Source organism: Bacillus rossius, chromosome 7 (genome assembly GCF_032445375.1).
Source record: "Bacillus rossius redtenbacheri isolate Brsri chromosome 7, Brsri_v3, whole genome shotgun sequence".
NCBI lineage: Eukaryota > Metazoa > Arthropoda > Insecta > Phasmatodea > Bacillidae > Bacillus > Bacillus rossius.
Window position 1 is genome coordinate 13,792,871 of NC_086335.1, and position 12,022 is coordinate 13,804,892.

At 40.0% G+C, this 12,022-nt stretch overlaps 1 long non-coding RNA gene across 1 annotated transcript in view; it reads left to right on the top strand.

Annotated features, from left to right (window-relative positions):
• LOC134533680 (uncharacterized) overlaps positions 1-9,168 on the top strand; it is a 43,995-nt gene extending 34,827 nt beyond the window's left edge. The window contains exon 6 of the long non-coding RNA XR_010075364.1: positions 8,973-9,168. This is a non-coding gene — a long non-coding RNA (uncharacterized LOC134533680). The remainder of the gene's footprint in view (positions 1-8,972) is intronic.
• Positions 9,169-12,022: the final 2,854 nt, after the last annotated feature.

Below are 12,022 nucleotides of genomic sequence, written 5' to 3' on the forward strand. Positions count from 1 at the left end.
CCTGGCAGCGGTATCCCTCGCTACTACCTCCGGGACACGACCTAGCTCCACATTTCGTCACACCGTGTATGCGGTACTCCGTACAGTAGCCACACTCGTATCCGGCGGCGGTCCTGCCATGCAAGTCCCAACTCGGGCGGGGAAAGTAACACCCGATACACTCGTCCGGATACATGTCTACGCACGTGGTACTCTGCACACGAACAGTCCTCACGAACACATCAGCACTGTGTTACTTACTGCGCTCGGAGTCCGTTGTTTGTGCGCGGATTCCTGGAAGCGTGCGCTTGGCTGATCACGTGGCCGGCGCGCCAGAGTCCCGCTATGCGCTCCGCGCGAACAATAGTTCCGGCGCGAACTTTAGTTCCGCGCGCTCCGCGTAACAACCGCCTATCTCACACGCTCGTACAGGTCTGGTTTTCGCGGAAGATGTAACTCGCCCCACGCTCTTGGGCGCCATTTGAGGGCTGATCGCGCATTGCCGGTGATTTCGAGATGTTAACTATGGGCGCCACCACGTGGAAGGGCACGTGGACCCGGCGGAGTCTCTCACTCAGGGCGTGACGTAGCCCAAGTGGGGACGAGTTACCAGCCCTTTCTATCCTAGCTACCCAGACCTGGCCCGCTCTAGGCGTCGGGCACGCCACACTCCTAGACTCACTCACCACGTGATTAAATAAGTACTCACTTTATATTTATTCTCCAGATTTAATTTCACTAACACGTCTCTCTACACGCCCGTTACACGTTACACATTACACGGTTAAAAAGCCTGAGGCACGAATCGGTTTAGGTGAGGGCATGGTCCACACACGTGGCCATGCTGCAAAGTATACTTATTACACGGTGATGAAAAAGACTCGACTGAGACAATTAATTAATTAAACAGCCCGCTGACCGAGAGCTGCCCCGAGGATGACGAACGAAAGCGATTTAAAAAGAATTAACGATACAGAAATTACTTGGTCAGTGATGAACAAAGGTTGAGGTCCCCGGGGTGCTGGCGCGTCTGCTCTCGGTCAGTGATGAAGATGGACTGGGCTGAGCTCATCGCTCGCAGGTGGCAACATGGCGCCCTTCGCGCCAACACAATTACCGTTACTGTATTCTACGACTCCGTGCCCCGGCGAAAGTTGAGTAAATTACAGATAAACATTAAAAATATATAAAAATTACTGACAATGGAAAGTTTGTTACTATTTACTTATTTAATGATAATTCATATAAAAGCATTCCTATCCTCGTCCAAGTCCGTGCCTGTTCGGGTCCGCCCGGGCAACGTCTATAGTTATTTAAGGTAACCTATTTAAATTACAGAAAACACAAGTAAATTGCACAACACTGGGGCAAAGACGAATGAAAACAAAAAGGGTTTACAAATAATATTAAAACGTAGCAAATTAGGGGTGCGGCGCACTGCAGCTAAGCGCCCTCTTGCCGGGCTAGACACACACGCACACACGCACGCACGAGCGGGAGGTTTGAACTGAAACGGTGGTTGGGCGGTGTCATATCGGGCTCAAAGGGGCCGCAGGCCCGGACGACGTCAATAGTATACGTAAAATTGTGTGCTTGAAATTGTTATTTAAAAAATTAGTTATACAAATAAAATAAATAATTTAAATGTTATAAGATTATTTTGTGAAAAAAAAATTACTGTGACTCACTTAAACCCAGCGTCATATTTATAGGACACCACTTTTTTCAAAAAATATAGCATATAATTTTTTTTGTAAATTTATTCATGCTTAGGGGTGTCAATTATACCAGATATGTAAATTTTATAACTAATTTTCAAAAATAATTAATTTGGGCATTAATGGGTTAAGGGAAATAAAAGCAGGGCTGATAATGTAGCTGGTAATCAGGTTAGCCAGGCAGCTGTGGCTGAATACAAGTTCCTGTTAATTATGTCATCTTTACAGAGTCTTCCGAAATTAATTTCTTACGAGCCTAGAGCATTGCTTAATTTCATCGTAGCTGTGGATAAAGTGAAACGCAGCCATCTTTTGCAGTCTGATGTTGATTTAATTCAGGGGCTCTTGCCTAAATGCAGTGTTGTAGTTCTCGAAGTGCTTCTGGAAGGTTTAGCTCGGGGTGAGAACTGGGAAATAATTAAAGGGAAGCTATGGGTTTTGGTTTGTCCTACGAGGGAAAAAGAGGATTTTGAGGTGGTTTGCCTTAAGCATTTTCAACATCCTGGTGAACGCATGGTTGAGTTTATCCAAAACTTGTGGGAATGTGCTTCAGCATTGGGAAAAGAATTGTCCGACGATCAGCTGATTAAATTGGTGCTGGAAAACATGGCGCCGAGTATTAGGCAGCAATGTTCCTTCCTGCAGACTCCCAAGTCCCTCGATGAGTTGAACCCATGGGCTATAGAGGTGGACAATCTTGTGTACACTTGTCGTGTTGATAGTGCGCAGGCAGCCAATCTAGTGAAGGGTGAAGGTGAGCAACAGGGAGCTACGAGTAATAGGGTTAACTTTGATAAGAGTGTAGGCAGGAAGGATTTCGTAAAAGTAAGAACAACACGATAACTTGTTTTAAATGTAATAAACAAGGACATTTTGCGTCTAAATGTTGGAATCAGGTTTCTGAGAAGCGGCATTGCTTTAAGTGTGGGAAAGTAGGACATATTGCCAGTCAATGCGACAAGAAGACGTCTAGGACCAGTGAAACCACAAGTAAGGAGCAAGATGAGACCAGCGCCATACCTGGGGAGCAAATAGCTGTTATTAAATACAGAATCTCAGGAAGAAACAAGAGTAGTTTTTGAGTCGAAAGGCTGGTAGCTGGGAAAAGCAGACAAGCCTTGGTAGACACTGGTGCCAATTCAAGCTTTATTAGTCAGCAGCTGGCTAGCTCGTTGGTGTTAGAGAATCCTGAACTCAAGAACCAGTTGAAGGTTAAGGAGGGTTTTCAGTTGCGGGTGGCGAATGGTAGTGGCATCCAGGTTAAAGTTTGAATGAGGCTGCATTTCAAAATTTGTAAGTTCTCGTGGACCAGACAGTTTTGGGTTCTTCCCAATTTAATCTGTGATATAGTTTTGGGTCTTGATTTCTTAGAAGAGACTAGTGCTGTTTTGAATTGTGCTGACCGTGAGTTGACTTTTGGGTTTCAAAAGGATTTTGTGGTGCTGTTATTACGTAAGTCCAAAAAGGAGATGGAGATATGTTCAGGCATACGGGCGGACAAGAATAATTTGTCGGCTGAGCAACAGAAGAAGTTGGAAGACTTGAGGGGAGAATTTGGGGATGTCTTGACTGAGAAGTTGGGGAAATGTGACATGATGCCGTACAGAATTAAAGTAAGTGACGAAGAGCCTGTCAGATGCATGCCTTACCAATGTTCTCCTCCAAAAATTCAGGCATTTAGAGGGATAGTGAAAGGATTAGAAAAGCAAGGGATTATTCAGCGGACGCTGTCTCCTTATGCGTCACCTGCCTTTCTTGTAAAGAAAAAGGAGCCTGGCCAGTATCGTTTAGTTCTTGATTATCGTCTCTTGAACCGCAAGATCAAATTGGACCCCTTCCCTCTTCCTAACATCGAGGTGCGTTTTCAATATTTGAGTGGTGGAAAATACTTTACGGTATTTGACTTAAATTCAGCGTTCCATCAGTGTGTTCTGGATGTTAGTAGCAAAAAGTACACAGGATTTGTAACACCTTGGGGCCACTATCAGTGGGAGCGTGTACCATTTGGGGTCAACTTTGCTGGTCAATGCCTGTCAAGGATTTTACACGCACTGTTAGAGGAATACCAGTTCAAATTTGTGGTCTCCTTCCTTGATGACATTTTGGTGTTCTCAAATTCCTTCGAGGAGCATTTGGGACATGTACGAAAGGTGCTGCAGAAGTTATGCAGTGCGGGGTTTACTGTCAAACCGCAGAAGGTTGTTTGGGCCAGCGAAAAAGTGAAATTCCTCGGGTTCTTGGTTTCCAACGGCAACTTGATCATGGATCCCGAAAAGATTGGACCAATTGTAAATTTACCCCAGCCAAGGAACTTGAAAGGAGTCATGAGGTTTATTGGGATGTTAGGGTATTTCGCCAAGTTCATCCCAAATTATGCGGAACGCTGTGCTCCACCAACATGCTGAAGAGGAAGAAGGTCACGTTTAAATGGGGTAGTGAACAAGAACACACTTTTCAAGATCTGAAGTATGCGATTTCTCACACACCTGTGCTGAGGTTGCCAAATTTCAATGAAAAATTTGTACTCCAAGTGGATGCCAGTAGTCTTGCTGTAGGAGACGTTTTACTGCAGGGTGGAGAGTGGCAAAGGAGACCTATCACCTATGCCAGTCGTGCCCTCACTCTTCAAGAGCAGATGTATAGCACCTATGAAAAGGAGGCATTGAGTTGCAATTTTGGAATGGAACGCTTTGCTAGTTACTTGGAGCATGACGAGTTTGATTTAATGACAGACAACCAGGCCTTGACATGGCTGTTTTCGCATCCCCGCTTACTGGGCAAGCTTGGAAGGTGGATCATGCGCCTGACACGTTTCCAGTTCAAGATCATGCATGTAAAAGGCAAGGACAATGGCATAGCGGATGCGCTTTCAAGAATGTTTGATCCCGCAGAATTTCTGGTGGAAGGAGAAGAAAGGAAAGAAGAACCTGAAACATCAGAGGAAGCATGTGTGGTGATTAATCAGATTCCTGAATCCTTTATTGACATCGCGAAGTGGCAGAGTGAAGATGAAGAAGGGCAAGAGATCCAGCAGAAGATTCAATCTGGAACGTGTGAAGACTACTTAGAGTTGAAGGGTATTCTATATCATCTTGACAAGAAGAAAAACAGACGTGTGTGGGTCCCTGAATGAGTACGGAATATGCTCCTGAGGTAATTCCATGACTCGGCAGTAGGAGGACACATGGGTATAAAGAAAACAGAACTTATTATTCGGAAGGAGTTTTTCTGGGAAGGTTTGGGAAAAGATGTACGAGAGTATGTAAGGAGATGTCCCGACTGTCAACTAGTAAAGCAACCTCGCAATACCAAGGTTGGTATGTACTCTGTGCAAACTCCCAAAAGAGGGTGGGAACGACTGTATATGGATGTGTTTGGTCCGTTACCCCGCTCGAGCAGAGGAAACAACTGTCTCCTGGTACTTGTTAATGGGTTCTCTAGGTTTGTTTTCCTATTGCCACTACGTGATATGAAGGTAAGCACCATCTGCAGAAAGTTAGAAAATGAGGTGTGGAAATTATTTGGGAGTCCGGAGCTACTGATCTCCGATAATGCGACCTACTTTACCTCGCAGATAGTGAAGAATCTGTGTTTTCGATGGGGTACCAAACAAGTGCACACGAGTTCGTACTACCTGTGCCCGAATCTGGTGGAGTGGGTGAATAAATCCATCAAGACAGCCCTTACCATTTTCCATCATGAGAAACAGCGAGGCTGGGACACTGAGTTATCGACACTGAGTGTGGCCTTGAACTCTGTACCACATGAAGTAACTGGTAAGACTCCAAGCATGATCATGTTTGGAAGAGAGCTACCTCATCCTTTGTTGAGTCTGTGGGGGATCTCTCCTGGTTGTTTTGAGGAGTCAGGAGCAAAGCTTAAAGAGATCTGGTATGAAACTCAACATGCTTTGGAATAGGCCCATGCGGTGATGGGAAAGAAGTATAATCAAGGGAGGTCAGAGTCAGAAATTGTTACCGGTGACTTGGTGCTGTGCAAGAAGGTAAATCTGAGCAAGAAAGTGGACTTCATCTCTAGCAAGATGTGTCCTGTGTTCGATGGTCCTTACAAGGTCTTATCCTTTTTGACTCCTGTGACGGTTAATTTGGGAGATCCTGAAAAAGGGTTTATTATCAAAAAAGCTCATATATCGGCAGTTAAAAAGTTTATTGCTACTTAGTTGAGTAGCTCGTTGTAGTGGATCCTGGTGACTTGCGTTCTAGTGTCGTCTTGAGATTCTTCTCTTGTGTAGTTGCCAGTGTTTCTTTGTTTCTTCTTGGGGTTTATTCCCTTGTTGGGTGGGACTGTCTTGAATTTTGAGTTTTGGGGTTTGTGTTCCTTGTCATCGTTTGTTTTTGTGGTTTGTGAGTATGTTCTGCCTTGGATGTTATTCTGAGCTGCTGTCCTTTTGCTGTCGCAGGGGGAGCGTGTTTTAGGAGGGGTGGCTGTGACATTTGACAATGTCACCTGTCTGGTGTTTGTTTTTCTGCGTCTTTGTGTCGCTGCGCGCTTGTTTGGATACGTGAGCAACTTTTGTTGTGCGGCGGCGAAATAGCTGAGTTGTCTGTCTTTGTCCGTCTAAATGGTGGCGCTGCGCCGCAGGCGCCGTGTGAAATAGGCGCGGCAGCGTTACTGGAGCGTGTGATTTAGGAGAAGTTGGTACGACTGCAAGCCTAGTGACGTGTCGTGGCAGATAGCTGAACCATGGAAGATTTGTGTTGTTGGTTTTTTCGGAGCTAAAAGAAGTGGGGGAGTCGTCGCTCGGAGCTGGAGAAAGAAGTTTGTCGCTCGTGGCCGAGTGAGGAGTGTCATTTGGGTTTCACCGAGTCATGTAGGGTTCGTGACGCGAGAATATCAGCGCGACGAGAAACGAGGCCAATAGGATATCGAAATGGGCTAGAGTTCAGCGACTGGCAGTGAAGTTTCGTCAACAAACAACATGGTGTTAGGTCGTTATTATTAGACTACATGAATGCTACGGAAATCATTATAAGTTATTTTAGTTTTTACTACGAGAGTTTGAACTGCGGTGTCAAGAAAATAATGTTCCTACGAGCTGCAACTTGGAGATGTAAAATATAGCATGGCAAATGGAGCTGTTATGCGCTGCGGGCCTTGACTGTCTACCTGCGCGAGCCTTGTTTATCCTCGTCAAGATTATGAGTTTATATTTCTACGAGAATTTTACATGGATAGTGGTGACGAGTAAATTATCTCTTTTTTTGCAGTTGTAAATTATAGTTGTGGAAATTATGAATGCTAATGGACCAGTAATAAGCCGCGGCGTTTGACTGTCTGCCACTGTGAGCCCTGTTTACCTTCTCGGAGTCTACGAGTTTAAAGACCAGCGGGAACATGCACCGAGAGTTCCGAAGCATATGTCAATTTATTTTTTTAACGAAGTAATCGGCGGGAGGTAAGTGAAGAAAATAAGTTACGAGGTACAAGCAGATGTTGTTTACGAGCTACGAGGCGGTGGGAAATTGGCTTCGCAGCAGTGTCAACAAACAGCGTCCCAGTATGTCGGATGTCACAGCTTTAGATTCTGCGTGGGTGTTTTTAGTGAGCCTTCATTTCTGCTAGAAGATGCCTGAGGTCGCATGTGGAGGTCGATGGATTGCAGGATGCAATCTATTTCCGTGTCGGCGCATTTGGTAACTTCATATAAACTGAAAGTTTGACCCGCCCTATTTTGCATGTTGTTTTGGGAGTCGTTTGTGGTTATAATTATTCCTGAGAAATTGCAGACAAGCTTTACAACTATATTAATTGTAATGTTAATACTACGCTTAGTAAACTATTTTATTAAATGTCCCATTGCGTAGGTTTGCGCTGGGTTATAGTTAAAATATTTTTTGTGAAGATATTGCAGACAAATGATATGTTGGTAGTGAACTTTGTAAACTAAAGAATATTTTGAAGGAAACCTACAACACTTGTAGACGCTGTTAATAATTTTTTTATAAAACTTAATTTATACCTGCAGGCTTTTCTACTTTGGTTATGGGAATAAATATTGCCAGTAGAGTTGGTGCTCTGAGAAACCACGCATGTACCTGATAATGTTTAAAGTATCTATTTTTGTACTAAATAATCTTTCTGGCAGAGTTGGTGCTCTCGTACTTTTGCGAAGTTAAAAGTAATCATAACAACCTTGCTGGATACGCTTATTTTGTAATTAACATACAACGGACTGGAATAATGTGTACAATTAAACTTTAGTAGAATATTTTCCCTTATTGTTATATTCTGTAAAGAAGTTTGTAAGTAAACAAAGTATAGTAGTCGGTGCTAAGAGTTAAGAGTACAACCAGCAGACTCAAGAAGGAATTTGTTTACTTGCGTTAATTTAGTGGCAGGTTCATTTCTAGTATAAAGCCTGAAATTTCAGAAATTTGGTAATTTGAATAATACCGAGTGTTTTAAAGTAGGTTGGTACATGGTGTGCCAGGTTAAATAGCATGTGTATTTACAGTTAATCAGTAATCAATTTGCCAGATGAGTAATTTTAGATAAGGAAGTACCTGAGCCCAATTTAATTTTAATAAGGGTTGTTAAAGCTGTGAGAACTTTAGTTAGTGTTTTTGCTATATTAAATAACCTTGTATGTTTTTATATTTCCCATATGTTAATATTTTAAGGGGAGGTAGGATTTTTTTAAAAAAAACTTTTTTTATCTATTGCTGTGCACCAGGGGAGGGAGGCATTTTGATAAAAGCTGGCATTGGTCCGGGGCTATGAAAATGTGCCCTGTTCGGCAGAGACGCTTGCAGATGGTAAAGCCTGTCACTCTCCTGAATGCGAAAGACCTATCGATCCCCTTTTAATTTTTAGAATCTTTGTATATCTTGAGAGTTTGAGTTATTTAACTATATATGTGAGTTTGTTGTCTTTGATTATTTCCTTTTTGGCTGATGCCTTGTATTGCATTTGTAATTGTGGAAGTAATTTTGATCTTTAAATACAAACTAGACATCACCCTAGATTTTTCTTTTATTTAATATCCTCCCCTTAACTTGTCTTTGGTTCCTACTTTTGGTCAAGCGTGCAAGAGGAGGGTTCCAGTGCTATGTAGTCATTTACAGTGCATATTGTTGGTTACTATGGAATGATACTGTTCAAAGTGGTATAATAATACACTGTCTCTGCATTGTACAGAGTATAATAATGTCCTGATATGAATATGTGTATTGGTTTATAAAATTATGATATTAAGTTGTGAAATATTTTTAATGAAATTCTGGCTTTGTGACATTTTTTTGTTAATTTTTACAGTGAAATTCTTTCTTGCGGGAAACGGAATGCAAATGAAGATGATGAAACATTGGAGTAAGACATGTGCAGTGCTTCGTTTGCTCATTTCACACTACAAATTTCAGTGGGAGATATGATTTTGTTTTCGTCCTTTTTTTGTTTATTTTTTCATGTTCAGCAAATAGTTGGATAATAAACTTCTTTTTTAATTACTGCATTGCTCTGAAAAAAAGCTGCATATTTTTTTTCAAATTTTTGGAGCTATAAAACTTGTAAGCGGCATATTATTGCGTGTTTAGAAAAATATTTTTTTTTTTCAAACAAAATTGCAAAACTTAAAAAAGTTTTGTACCCGCACGCTGCTGCCAGTAGAAGCCATATTTCCCAGCAATAAAATTATAGTTGTATAACGGGAGAAAAATTTTAATACACACTACAATCAATTACTAATGTATGCGAAATAACATGTGCATCGTAACTCTATTGTTTTCGTTGTGATGAAAACAACTGAACTTCCAATAATATCAGGCTGGCAATGTAAACACGGGCACGTACCAATGAACAGCGTAATTTCTGTCATCGCATTGGGGCACAATGTTCTGTTGATACAGCAGCTGCTAGCGCAAGTAGTTCAATGGTTAAAAGAGGTGGAAGCAGGGGCACAGCATTTCAGTTGGAACAGCAGTTGCTAACGCGAGTAGTTCATTGGTTAAAAGCATAGGGAGAAGCGTACTTGGAACAGCCTGTGCGGCGTGTGGTTTCGGTTTTGTCGTAACCCCGCAGGGTATTGTGGTTTTTTGTATTTTGTTTTAGATGGGTATAACACACTTTAAACAGAAAATTTATCTTCAAAATATGTTTTCTTTTACGGTTTTAATTTAAATAAAAGCAGTTTTGCTTTCACCTGCCCCGTGGTCTTTTTCATAGTTTTTAGCACTACAATTACTTCCGTACAGTTGATCTATCTATGGAAAGCATGGTCGTAAACTTATATTCAAGGGCGGCTTATTTTGGAAGCAATACGGTAATATGTAGTTTCAAATTTAATTATTCATTTAAGTAAGAATACATTGTGAATTTTTTGAAGTTTTTTGAAAGAATTTGTATTAATTTGCATTTTTTGATATACAGTATTCAATTTAAATATTACTTTTTTATTACTGAATTTAGGAGATTACCTATGGTTAAATAAGTATCATGTTAAAGTTACATCTTAAAGGGCGTTAATTGTTTACTTTTTTTACGTACATTTAAAACCACATGGTTTAGTTATGGAATGTTAAAATACCTGTCATCGTTAAATATTAAAACATCTAAGTTGTGTAATCCATGACAAGATGTTCACAAAAACATGGCAGCGCAGCAGCGGCATATTAAATAGATGTAAATAACAGTATGACCAAGATAGAAATTTCGGAAAATTTTTCTATTATCTGTATTGTGCTACATTTATATACATAATAAAGTGACCCAGACACTAAATATAATATAGAACATAGTTATAGCTGTGAATGCATCCAGTTTCTTAAGCGCATAGAGTCACGCCGGAGGTATTTATATGCGGTAACGTCTGCCTGTTTTAGATTTGCGGAATGTTTTATTAACCTATTTTTATAAATATAATTCATACGGTTTATAATAGAAAACGCCATTAAATAATACATTGTGTGCTGAATCATGTCTTAACAATAATTGTGCCGAATGGTTGTGCTTTAATTTTGAAGTGTAGTGAAAATGAACCTTAACCCCTTTACTTTAAAAACCGATCTTTTCAGTACCCAAAAACGGTTCCGGTCCGTGGGCGTGGAACCGAGGAAAAAACCCGACCCATCCCTATTGAAAACTAATTTATTCCTTTTTGGTACATTACATGATAAAGAAAGGTCAAGAGTGGTTTCATTACAGTGTGTGATCTTCATTAAATGATTTAAGTTTTTTTATTAATATAATGCAATGAAAATTTTTTCCCTTATATCAGGTAAGATTTCTTTTTTAAAAGGCTGTGGTCCTTTAAGAAAAGCTTTAAAAAAAATTACAATATAATTTTTTTTTTTAATGGCCGTACATCTGATGAAGTTAATAGAAAGTATGCTGGTATAGCAAACTCATCCTCTTGAATGCCCTGTTATGATCTGAACATGATAAAACTTAACATATGGTGGTTTGCACGTTATTGATTCAGTATTATGACTTAATTGGTATAGAATTCAATATATTTCTCCTCACGCACAAGAAAAATGATTTCTCAATTATTATGTTCATTTCCTCATTTATCGACTGGTTATAAATATATATTTACATATTTAATATACTGTATCAACCCGTTATATATATAAATCCCCTTCATAACAATTTCATACTGTATTGTTTTTGCAGACTTTTTTTTCACGCTACTTTGGCCTCTTTGAAACAAAAACTGCAAGTTTAATTTACTTTTTACTGGATAAATGGAGTTATACAATCATATTCAAATGAAATTGTATATGTATGACATTAATGTTCCAAAATAATACGCACAAATGTGTTATTGAATGTAATATTTTTTAAAACAAAAAAATAATCATGTGTATAATTTTTAATATGTATGTACTGTATAGTCTAAAATATTGTGATATTGTTTTGTGTGTATGGTTTTAACAGTGTGTGCATAAATTATAAAATATATGAAGATATATGTTTTTATTTATAAAACGGTGTTCCTCTTCATTTGCAACATAGAAAAAAGCATTACATTACAAATTTTTGTTTAACTTTAAAAGACATTGAAAACCTTTTTCACTCAATCTATTACGTTAGTGCAGAATTTATTACATGTGGTCATTCCCTGTTTGTTGGTATTGTGAAATATTTCAATTCAACAGATAATTGAATAACATCCCAAAAAGTAAGTTTTTTGTCTAGTATGTAATTGCTTCTTAGAGTATGAGAAACCTAACAGGTATAACTTTTTCATTGAGATTCTGGACATGTGCCAAACATGTTGGTGATGACAGGTGCTAGAGAGGTACAGGAAAAGTGCCTATTGTATATATACTGGGCAGGTGCATAACATGTGCTGCATGGATGTAGGA